Raw genomic sequence first — 11,136 nt, forward strand, 5'->3', positions numbered from 1 at the left:
TGGAGCTGAGAAGGAAACTGCAGGGGGGGTGGACTCAAAAAATCAACACAAAAGCCAAAAAAGCCAGGTTCTCAAATGGTCATGGTTGAAACCAGTGTTCACAGTGAATTTCCGGCCCCAGTGCCATGCCTAAGTCCCCTTGATTATTTTCTGGTTCAGAGGTTGCCGCATTTCAAAGCTTCTTTTCTGCCTACGCCTGTGATTTCGGCTTGTTCAGGGGCGTACATTTCAGCAGAGAAACCCATAAAAAGCTAAATTCAAACTGACTGATCAGTCACACAGGGTTCTCAGTCTTCCATTTGGGTTGTGTTGGTGTAGGCCTGGCAGTTCAGTCCAACTCTGCAACACTAGGCTGATATTTGGGTGTGCATTTGTAACAGAAGGTTAAATTTACAGTAAGACGTGGGAAATTCTAAACAGTTTTTTACAGCGAGTTCCTGAACTCATCAGCTACAGCAGTCAGTATGGCTTTGTGCTTCTGTGACGTTGCTTCAGGTGCAAATCACAATCCCAGCCCAATGGTGTATGAAAAAACCCACTGTGATGCACAGAAATATGAATTGAGCATCTGTATCAGCCAGTTAAAAGCCTTGTTGAATGCAGGATTTACCACTGAGAGTGGCTGATGTTTAAAATGGTAGTTGCCTATGGTCCATTTTTTCCCCTCTTTTCTAGATATAAAGATCTTGTTAAAGAATAAAATCTCTTTTTCCAAGACTGACCTGGATTGGACCAATTATAGTACGCCTCATTGAAAGTTCTTCTTATGGTGAGAAAGTACCTACTCCAAAGCAACAAAACGTTTTTAGAGTTAACAAAAAGTTCATGCAGTCAAAAGAATCTGAAGTTGTGGGAAAGAAATTGGCTTTTAGGAAACAGTGAGGGTCCATTGTCACTGAAATGCATCATGGGAAATGATGGATGCAGTGTTTTTTGACCTCAATCCAGGTCCAGAGTGCTGTCTTGGACTCAGCTGCTTCAAATGTTTTATTTTTACTGTTTCTTGTAGGTGCGCCAGCAAACCGACAACCATTTATATTCACACCTACTCAGTTTTTTAAGTTAGTTACCTCTGTAGCAGGTCATGCCAGTGACTGAAATGTCAATGTACTGATGAAAGGGAGGGGGGCACAAATGGAAAGAATGAAAGCATTCAAGATGAGGGACCAAGTATCTGTTTCACATAGTCACTGTCGCTGCTTGGGGACGCTCCCCCCCCCCATCCTCCTCTTATGAGACATGAAAGAGCAAACCTCATAATAAAATGGAATAAACCATCCTCCAAGGTTGAATTATTGTAATTACGTGTAATTGAGTGTTTGGCGGCAAAACCATTTCCTCCTCAGATCCTGCATGTACTTTCTGAAAATCAAAATCACTTTGTTCTTTGGCCCCAGCCACCGATTGACCTTCTCCAATTGCAGTCTTTCGTGAAGGGATGTGACATGAGACATGGTGGGGTGAATGCTGGTGAGGTGGGTTCTGCGTGCTACATTGAATCACAAGATGAGTTACTCACCATCAGTTCCATATGGTTTCAGTCATGTTCAGTGCTCCTTTCTCGCTGTGCTTTTTTGGTTTTTTCTTGCCTATTTATAAATACACAAAGTCTCTCTTGGGCTTGGCCACTGCCCGGGGTTAAGAATGGAAGAAACCACCAAAACGTAAATTAGTTCATGTTTCTTTTCAGTGTCTCTGAGGAGGTTGGTTTTGTTCTGGGGCAAACGTACGTGCCTGTACAGTAGACATGCCTCACGGTGCATAATGGCTACCATTGTTTCGGGGTTACGCTGGTCAGCCAGCAGTCTCTCAGCAGAAGAGTACAACTTTAATTGACCTCAACTGGTCAGCTGTCGCGCTGGAGGAGCTTGTTTTTTGCTGTGGGTCATCAAAGGTTGTGCAAAAATTACACGTTGTTATATTGGTGTAGGAGATAATTGCAACATACTATATACTACCTACAGCCCGTCTCACTATAAGATAGATACATGTTGGGCTTTTTTTTTTTTTTTTGTGAACCCGCTGACTTGGGCTGACAGTGCAGACTCAATTTTTCAACCTTCTGCCTGTCGGGTGTGAAGCAGTGAAGCGAAGAGCATCCTACTCTGTAAATGCTCTCACGGAGCTGTTTTAGGTCACAAGGACAATTGTGCAGAAGTTGCAAGAAACTATTAAGTGGGCTTGACCTGAGAGGAAAAAGAATTACAGCTTAAAGCAAGGAACTTCTTTAGCCCACCTGAGGCATTTATTTCTTGGTTAAAAGAAAAACACAGTTGGCAGGACTGCGTCAAAGAAGTGTAGCAAAGCATGGTGTTCCCTTTTGCTTGTAACCTAGCAACCACCATCCAACACAACACCATCAAGCAATAAACATAGAAGAAAATAATTGTGTTCACCGAAGAGGTAAAGCAAAATTGCCACATATGTTTTTATGTGTTGTTTTATAGTTGTGAAAGTCAGTAGTAAAAAGATAAATTAAAAAAAACTGTCATTGTTTCGAAGTCTAGAATTGCTTTTTTTTTGTTGGTTTCAAAATGATTGTATTACTATAATATAATACAGACAGAGGGTTTTTGTTCCCTGTAATCTAACTAGGGACAACTACCAGTATCTATGACAATAAATCACTAACCCTATCCCCTTTCATTTAAAATTGCTGCGTCACTGACCATTAATGGGGCCTTTACCAGTGCGATATGCAGACTGTGAAAAGAGCTCCGGGTACCTATAACAGACCTGTAACCCAAGATGGCAGCAGAAAAAAAAAATCCTGGTAAACTGAAATGCAGTCCAGGAATGATGAGCGATATACAGCATGACACAACAGAGAATAGACACAATGGAGCTTTAAACAAACGCATGAGGCAATCAAGGGAAGTGGACACAGGAAGGTGACGAAATACAGCTGAAACTAAGCAAAGACAAAGGGACAGGGGAAGTAAATAACATGCACACACAACAAGAAATTTGCAAAATAAAACAGGAAATAACAAAATCTTTACAAGGCAAAACACATAAACGGAGACTTAACCATCGGGGGGGAAATAGTGAGAAAGGTGAGAAAAGAATCAACTGAAATTCCAGGAAAACAAACAAAACTAGTTGGTAATAGTTGGTAAAACTAAAATTAAGGAAACCAAAGAATATAAATATAGTTAAACTAAACTGGGAATGTCAACAAGAACACAGAAATCAAAACACTGTAAGCAATAATCAATGAGAAACACAACTTAAAACTCTATATCTCAGACTGCAGGGTCAAAGAGGCACGACCATGTGGTCTAATGCACCTCTGCTTTACACCTCAGCAGTCAGACTGCACCACTGCATTAAGTCTGAGCCTAAATAATATTATTAATGCACGAAATGTTCACAGGTGTGTAAAGGCCTTTAGTTTTTGGCCTCGTCACTTTAAAATACAGAGATTTCTCTGGATTCTCTGAATCTTTTAATGATAGTAATATTTTTCAGTTTTTTTTGTTTTATTGTGGTCTTTACCTTACAATATAAAGCACCTTGGGGCAACTGTTGTTTTATATAAAATGCAAGCTTGCAAAATGCAAAAAAACACCTGTATATAAAGCTAAGTGCCCTACTCTTCTCTTCTGTGCCGAGAGCTACTAAACAAAATTTCATTTAACAATAAAAGCATTCTTCTTCATAAAAAGATTCTTCTAAGTCATGCGCTTTATATAAAAATGAAGTCATGATTGAATTGAGCCATGAATGAAGAAACCCCCCTTTTTAAATCTTACACTGAGAAAGGTATTCTTAAATTGTTAAACTATTTGTCAACACAGGCTTTCACAGGATGGTGAATCACTGGCTATCCTTAGTTCAACTGAATAAGAGGCTATTTTCTTACTCAGTCATGTTACTGAACTGTTGCTACTTACGCTAATTTGTTTTGAGTTTTTCACCAGGTGATTTGTTTTAACATTACACAACTTTTCCAGTATACTGTTGGCCTGCATCAACTTTTCATAAAAACTTGCTAATGCTATCAGAACGTGAATACAATATCTCTGCATTTTACATGTTGGCAAATCATTACATCATTATATTTGTTAAACAGAATCTCCACTTTTTTCTGGAAACAGGATTGTAGAATAGAATAAGTAGCAAGACTCAAGGTCATCATTTGAACCAATTAGAGGTAAAGCGATAATAGCATATGTGGAAGTTTTGGTAGACAATTAAACGTTTTATTTTGATCATAAAAGTCAAACATTACGTGTGTCCTAATGAAAAAACATTTAATTCTAGTATTCACAGTCGATTTGTCAGTGGGTATCATGCACTCCCCACTGATTACATGGACTATAACTAAAAACTAAGTCATGATTGGGGATGTCAGTTTGCCATTTTCTTATGATTGGCTGATGAAAGGTATAATTTAGGACTGCCAAGACAGCAACTTCAAAAGCTTCCAAAGTCATATTAGGCTGGAATGTGAAAGCTGTCCAGGCAAAAAATGATCCAATTTTCTACTGGCTTTAATTACAAAGAGGATCTCCTTTCATTGGTGGGGCAATTGCTGTCCATTTCTGAAGACCGTTGTGGAAAATGATCAAGTCAAGCATGTCCAGAATGCTTAAATCTGGACCGTCTTTGTATGGCCATGGCATGAATACATCATATTTGAAACTCAAATATCCACAAATTTTGTAAAATGACCTCCAAACTAATGGAAACAAAAAAAAAACAAATTACTTTTCCATGCCTAAACACAACGGGACATTAAGATAACGCTGAAAAAAAAGAAGAAGTAATCTCTTTAATAACACTTTTGTTTATGCTTGCAGTGACAGCAAAGACAAAATCAAATAAGTGCCTTGTAACCATGTCTTTTAGAAAGTTTCCTTTTCTTGGCTGTCACCATGCCAACAAAATATAAGCATAAATTGCGGTTAATCCCTGGAGCAGAGAATTGTGCCTGAAGCCTGTTGGTAATGGGTAAAGCTCTTTCTCTTCCAAATAAAGTTAAGCGTTTGCAACAGCGACTGCATTATGGGAAATCCAATTTGTGATTGCAACATCTGTATTTAACCTATGGGCATGGGTCTTTGTTGGTCAGAGTAGCTAAGCTGCATGTCTTTCCCATGATTATTTTTCCAGAAAACGTACATGTACATGACCGTGCATGCAGTGCTTATGATTCACATGCAAAACTGGATCCCTGATTTTTGCAATGGATAAAAAAAAAACATTAACATCAACATTTTCTCTGACAAACTTTCTCACAGTCTAACACACAAAAACACATGTGCAAATAGTCATATATTGAGTGTGGACTAATGCCAATTTGTCTGACAGACAGATGTAAACATCAAGTAGTTGTGTTTATTGAATTGAGAAGACATAAAGAAAAGAAACTTGGATGATTAGAAGCGTAATTGAGGAAACTGTGATTTTCTTTGTGCTTTGTTTTGTCGGAAAATTAGCTGTTTTTATTAACCCTTTGGCCATTTCTTCCATCTGTGTTCCCTGCCTGTCAGATCCCGTCAGACAGTATGTCATGGAAACGAATGCAAAGAAAAATGACTATCCTCACACATTTTGGGATGTGTCCAGGGGCTCATTTGTAAGGCTGCAGGGTGTGGCAGGTAAGCTTCCACCTCAAAGGCTACAGTTCCCTCCCATGTAATTGCTCTTCATCAGATCAAGCCGCATGACATTCCTGCATACTGTTTCAACTGACTCCTGCCAAAAGACGTGGTTAGCTCCCATCAAAGAGTGCTATCTCTAAACTGAATCAGTGGCGCTTGATGGGATATCATTGTGTCGGGTTTCAGACTACACCCTGCTAATAAACAATGCAAAGACATAATAGAAACAACACAGGGAGGGAGGCAGCTGAGCAAAATGCAACAGGAAGGTTTTCCTGATCCAGTGACATTAAAAAAAAAAGCTGTTACATAAAACAGTGGTATTTATTTACCCCAAAAAGTGATCTTCTTATCACTGCTGTAACCATTCTAGCAAGTCAGAGGAAGGCTGCATCCTCAGGCAAAACAGAGATAAGGGCCTTTGATATAATTAAGCCAACGTCAAACGGCCGGCAGATGAGTCTTGTGAAGATAAAGCAGGCAGGACTGACAGGTCTGATAATAGTCCAAACAAAGAGAAAGTGGAGATTAAGGGGTTCCCTTTCAGGGAGTTAAGTGGACTGCCCAGAGGACACTCCAAAACATGGCTCAACTGTCAGGGGTGGGGGAGAATGGATACCATCATTGACGCTTCATCCAGCCATAGATAGTATCTAGGAATGCCTATAAAGAATGCATCGTCTGTTGCATTATATTCAGGTTATTGTCAGTAGTGTTTACTTTATGTCGCATATTTATATTATTATGTTAGTGTGAATATTTAGCTGATTGTCCTGTTTAGAGGAATGAGATTAAAAAGGCAACAGCAGAAAGTAGGTTCCTAAGAATAAGCAGAACTAGAGAGAAAGGGTCAAAGGGCAGGCAAGGCTGAGGTGAAGGAGAATAAACAGAAATCATCTTTTAGAAGAGGCATTCCCAACCACAGGGGTCATCTCTGTGCATGAATGATTCGGAGTAATTTAAATAAAACAGGAAAAAGGGAAATGTTCAAAACAGTTAAAGTGACCAATAAATGATTTATAGCTGATTTCCTATACAGTGCATTTAAAAAGTATTTGCCCCTTTTCTGTTTTGTTAGTTTTTTGAATATTTGACACATTTAAATGTTCCAGTTTCATCAAACAAATGCAGTGACGATGATTCGATTTATTAAGGGGAAACAGCTTTAGAGACCAATTAATTTGGCCCTGTGTGAAAAAGTAATTACCTCCTAAAGCTAATAACTGGTTGTGCCACCCTTGGCAACAAGAACCACAATCAGACATTTGCAATACCTGACAATGAGTGTTTCACATCACTGAGTTTTGGCCCACTCTCCTTCGCAGATTTTTTTTTTTAAATTCAGTCACATTGGCGGGTTTTTGATCCGTTAAGCTCATGCCAAAGCTTTTCAGATTTGTTTGGACTTTGAGTAGCTCACTCCAAAACCTTTATTTTATTTTATTTTATTTACTTTTTTAGCCAGACACAGGTGGAGTTGCTGGTGTGTTTCCAGTGGCATGCGATGACTTTTACAGAAGGGCATTTAGGGTCGATTGCTCCCTCCAATATACAAACGCGCACACACACACACACACACACACACACACACACACACACACACACACACACACACACACACACACACACACACATTTTCCTACACTATTTACTTATTTAACAAGATAAATTGGAGTGCCCTGCACTCAACAGGGACTTCATCACCTTTCTGCACTCCTTCCTGGATGAAGAATTATAAAATATTATTACTTCTTAGTTGAATAAATATCTACTATGTTACTGAAAATTATTTATTAGTAGCTGAAAATGACAAGTGATGGAAGAATTTTTCAAACCATTCCTTTAGGTAAAGAAGGAACAAAACACTATGAAAACACCTCAGTACACATGAAACTATTGTTGGAAAATTGTACCTAAAGTATAAAAAAAACAATAATTAATCCGCAAAAAATGTCATAGATGTCATTAATTAAGATCATTGATTCAGAATATTTATTATCATTGTGGCAATGAAACTGATATACTTTTTATGCTCTTTAATCAATCATGTTCTATAAAGCATATGCAGTGGGTGTCCTGTGAGGAACTCTGAAAAAAAAACCAACAACACATTTTTATAAGTTCAAAAACACTGTTATGATCCTAAATCACTGAAGCTCGTTTACTTGCTAATGCTTGCCCAGAGCAATGAAAGCAGACCATAAGCATCTTGCCTGGCATGTTGTTCTCCCATCAGTTTACAGTCACAGAAGAGCAGCTTATTCACAGAAACAAGGTGCTGACCTCTCAGCTTTCCTGCTGTCATTCATTGTAAACATGAGACGGACACGCCCTCAGAGACACAGACAGTACACTTTTCTGTGAGACTGAAATAAGCACACCTTACTGCAACAATAGTCGACTGCAGCAACAAGATGGCTGTAATGTGAAGGCTGAATGCACATATTAATTGACAAGTGAGTAGCTCTATGAAAGCACTGTCGGAGATTAAAGGGGGAGATTGCTTTATTTTGGTATGATTTAATTTATGTCTATTTTTAGGTTTGATGAGGCAAGCACTGCTTACCTTGCTTGCCCTGAAAGAACACCACTGTGTTTTCTGATTATTGTTCTGCTGCATACACAACACAACACAAGTTTGTTTGAGCTTCAGGGCACAAACTGATGGTCGGATGGCTCTCCTTCAGGATTTTCTCATAGAGAGCAGAATTCATGGCTACATGGGATGATGATCTTACTATAAAATGCTGTGTTCAAACCACTTAAACCATCCAAAAAAAAGTTCACATTTTGTCAGTCCACAGAATATTTTCCCAAAAGTTTTGATCATCTTAGAGATGTTTTTTTTTCTTTTTCACAAATGTGAGACGAGCTTTTGTTCTTTTTGGCCAGCAGTGGTGTTTGCCTTTGAATTCTCTCATGAATGTCATTCTTCTCCCCCGAGTCTCTTTCTTATTGTTGAACCCTGACCTTAACTATGGCAAGTGAGGTTTTTTTCCTGGATGAGCTGTTGATGTGCTCTTGGAGTAATTGTAGCAGGCTGGCCACCCCTGGGAAGGTTCAACACTGTCCTAAGTTTTCTTGATTTGTGGATAATGGCTTTAACTGGGGTTTGCTGGAGTCCCAAAGACTTGGAAATTGCTTTGTAAAACTTTCCAGACTGACAGATGCCAATGACTTTAAATTGTGGCATGATGTGTTGCTATTTGAGATCTCTTAGCTACCTTTACTTTGTCAGACAGGTTTATTTAAGTGATTTCTTGATTCAACAGGTCTGGCAGTAATCAAGCCTGGGTGTGTTTAGTGAAACTTGTTTGCTTTCCAAAAAATTGTGGTTAATCACAGTTAATTTATAATTTAACAAGGGGCCAATTACTTTTTCATACAAGGCCAGGATAAGTTTGGATAGCTTTTTTCCCGTTAACAAATCATCATTTAAAAACTGCATTTTGGATTTTCTTAGATTATCTTTGTCAAATGTTAACATTTGTTTGATGAAACTGAAACATCTAAGTTTGACAAATGCAAAAACAAATCTCAGAACTCACAAAGGAGGTAAATACTTTTTCATGGCACTCTAATAAGCTAGAAGTTATAACTAAACAGCTGGGAATGCTAATAGAAAAAACAGCTGGATATACTGCATCCAGTTTATGATCTTTAGCATATTCCCTTTAAGTAAAGGCTAGCTCATCAATAAACTCTATTTAAAGCTCACACCCACTACACTAGAGAGCAAATGTAATTACAGAAAGCATGGCTTTTTGCACATAAAAGAACACATTGTGGATCTATGAAAGAAAATATGCTCCTGAAACTTCATTCAGTCACCTTTTTCTTCTAGCTTAGTATAGTGTGATGTGTACTGTAGTGAAAATTCAGTGATCGGTTAGATTTCTTGCAGCATCTTAAAGGAAATCATTCCTTTATGCGTGCCCATGCACACCATGCTTCAAGACATACACTCTTACTAAAGTCAAAACTATAAGAATATTAAATGCTGAGACTGCAAAAAGGGTGAGACAGTCGCAGCACTCAGCTGTAAAACAGTCTGGCACAACACTAACAAAGGAAATGAGCAAACCACATAGCAAATAACAGACTTTTATTCAACACTAAGCCCAACTGCTCATATCTGAGTGCCAATCCCAGTCACTTGCAAATAAACAGATTTATGAGAAATAGTACACACAAATTGCTACATTTGTCTAGACAGGACATTATTCTAGCTTTACTTATACTGGCAAGATTAAGCTGGAGTTTTATGAATATGTATATTGGTATATGTCAGATCTTGACAGTCTCCAAATTTGCACTTAAGAGTGAATTAGGTGACTCAGCAAATAAACTACATTTCTAACAGAAGAAGAAAAAGACAAATTTTGCCTCCTACAAAGAAAAGCCGAATGTGAAAATAGCTGAAATTCAGTATTTATATGGAATAACTCATTCCCTGCAAAAATATTTAAATATTACATAAAATTTTCTTTATATGGCTATTTAATCATCCATCTTCTTCTGTTTATCTGTAGGGAGAACATACAAACTCCACACAGAAAGTCTCCAGCCAGCTAGTGGATTCAAACCCAGGCTCTTCTTGCTGTAATGTGACAGTGCTAACCACTATGCCCCTTCACCAAAAAGCACTGTATTGCTGTTTTTACTATACTGCTCCCAAGTACTACATCCATCCATCCAATTTCTTCCGCTTATCCAATTCAAGTCCACAGACGGGCTGGAACCTACCCCAGCTGTCATAGGGTGTGAGGCAGAGTACAGTCTGGCTGGAGAGGTCACCAGTCTGTCACGGGGCTAACCGGGAGAGACAGACAATCATTCACGTTCATATGTACAGGTAATTTAGATCCACCCCCCATTCTTTTACTATAACTACTATCGATCAGTAATTGCAACATGGATTATCTTTAAAATCTAAAACTTCATGTCCATGCCAAAAACCGAAATAACACAAGCTTAAATGCAGTCTTGAATGGAAAATTTAAAGTAAATACCGTCTCTTTCAGGAGATTTTTAGTGATAACAAGCGCTCTGAGTTAACACATTGATTTTCTTTTTACACGACAAATTGCGTAATCAGGAGGAAAAGCAAAGCTATTATGTATCTTAGCCTCCAGTAATTACACCGATGTACTTTAATATAAACACACTGCATCAGCTGTTTTTTTATTTGTTCGTTTGTTTTGGACACAGACTGTATTGACAATCACTCATTATTGTGGCAGTTACAACACAATACCAAAATATAATCATTAGAACAACAGACAGAAGTTCTGGCATGAATAATAGTTTTGATTAGCGCCAACACACAGCCATCACCTGTCAGTATTCACTGTGATGTAAACATCAAAACATTTCCTTATTCATCACATTGCTACCAGGTAGAGGGAGTGTAGAAAAACTGCACTGCACAGCTCAGATATTGCACAGTCTCTGAGCACAAGTCTCCACAAAGACATTGAAAACCATCCAACACATCCCACACAGCATAAATCAGCCCATTGTTAGG

This window comes from Simochromis diagramma, unplaced genomic scaffold, assembly GCF_900408965.1.
Source record: "Simochromis diagramma unplaced genomic scaffold, fSimDia1.1 OVJJ01000483.1, whole genome shotgun sequence".
Classification (NCBI taxonomy): Eukaryota; Metazoa; Chordata; class Actinopteri; order Cichliformes; family Cichlidae; genus Simochromis; species Simochromis diagramma.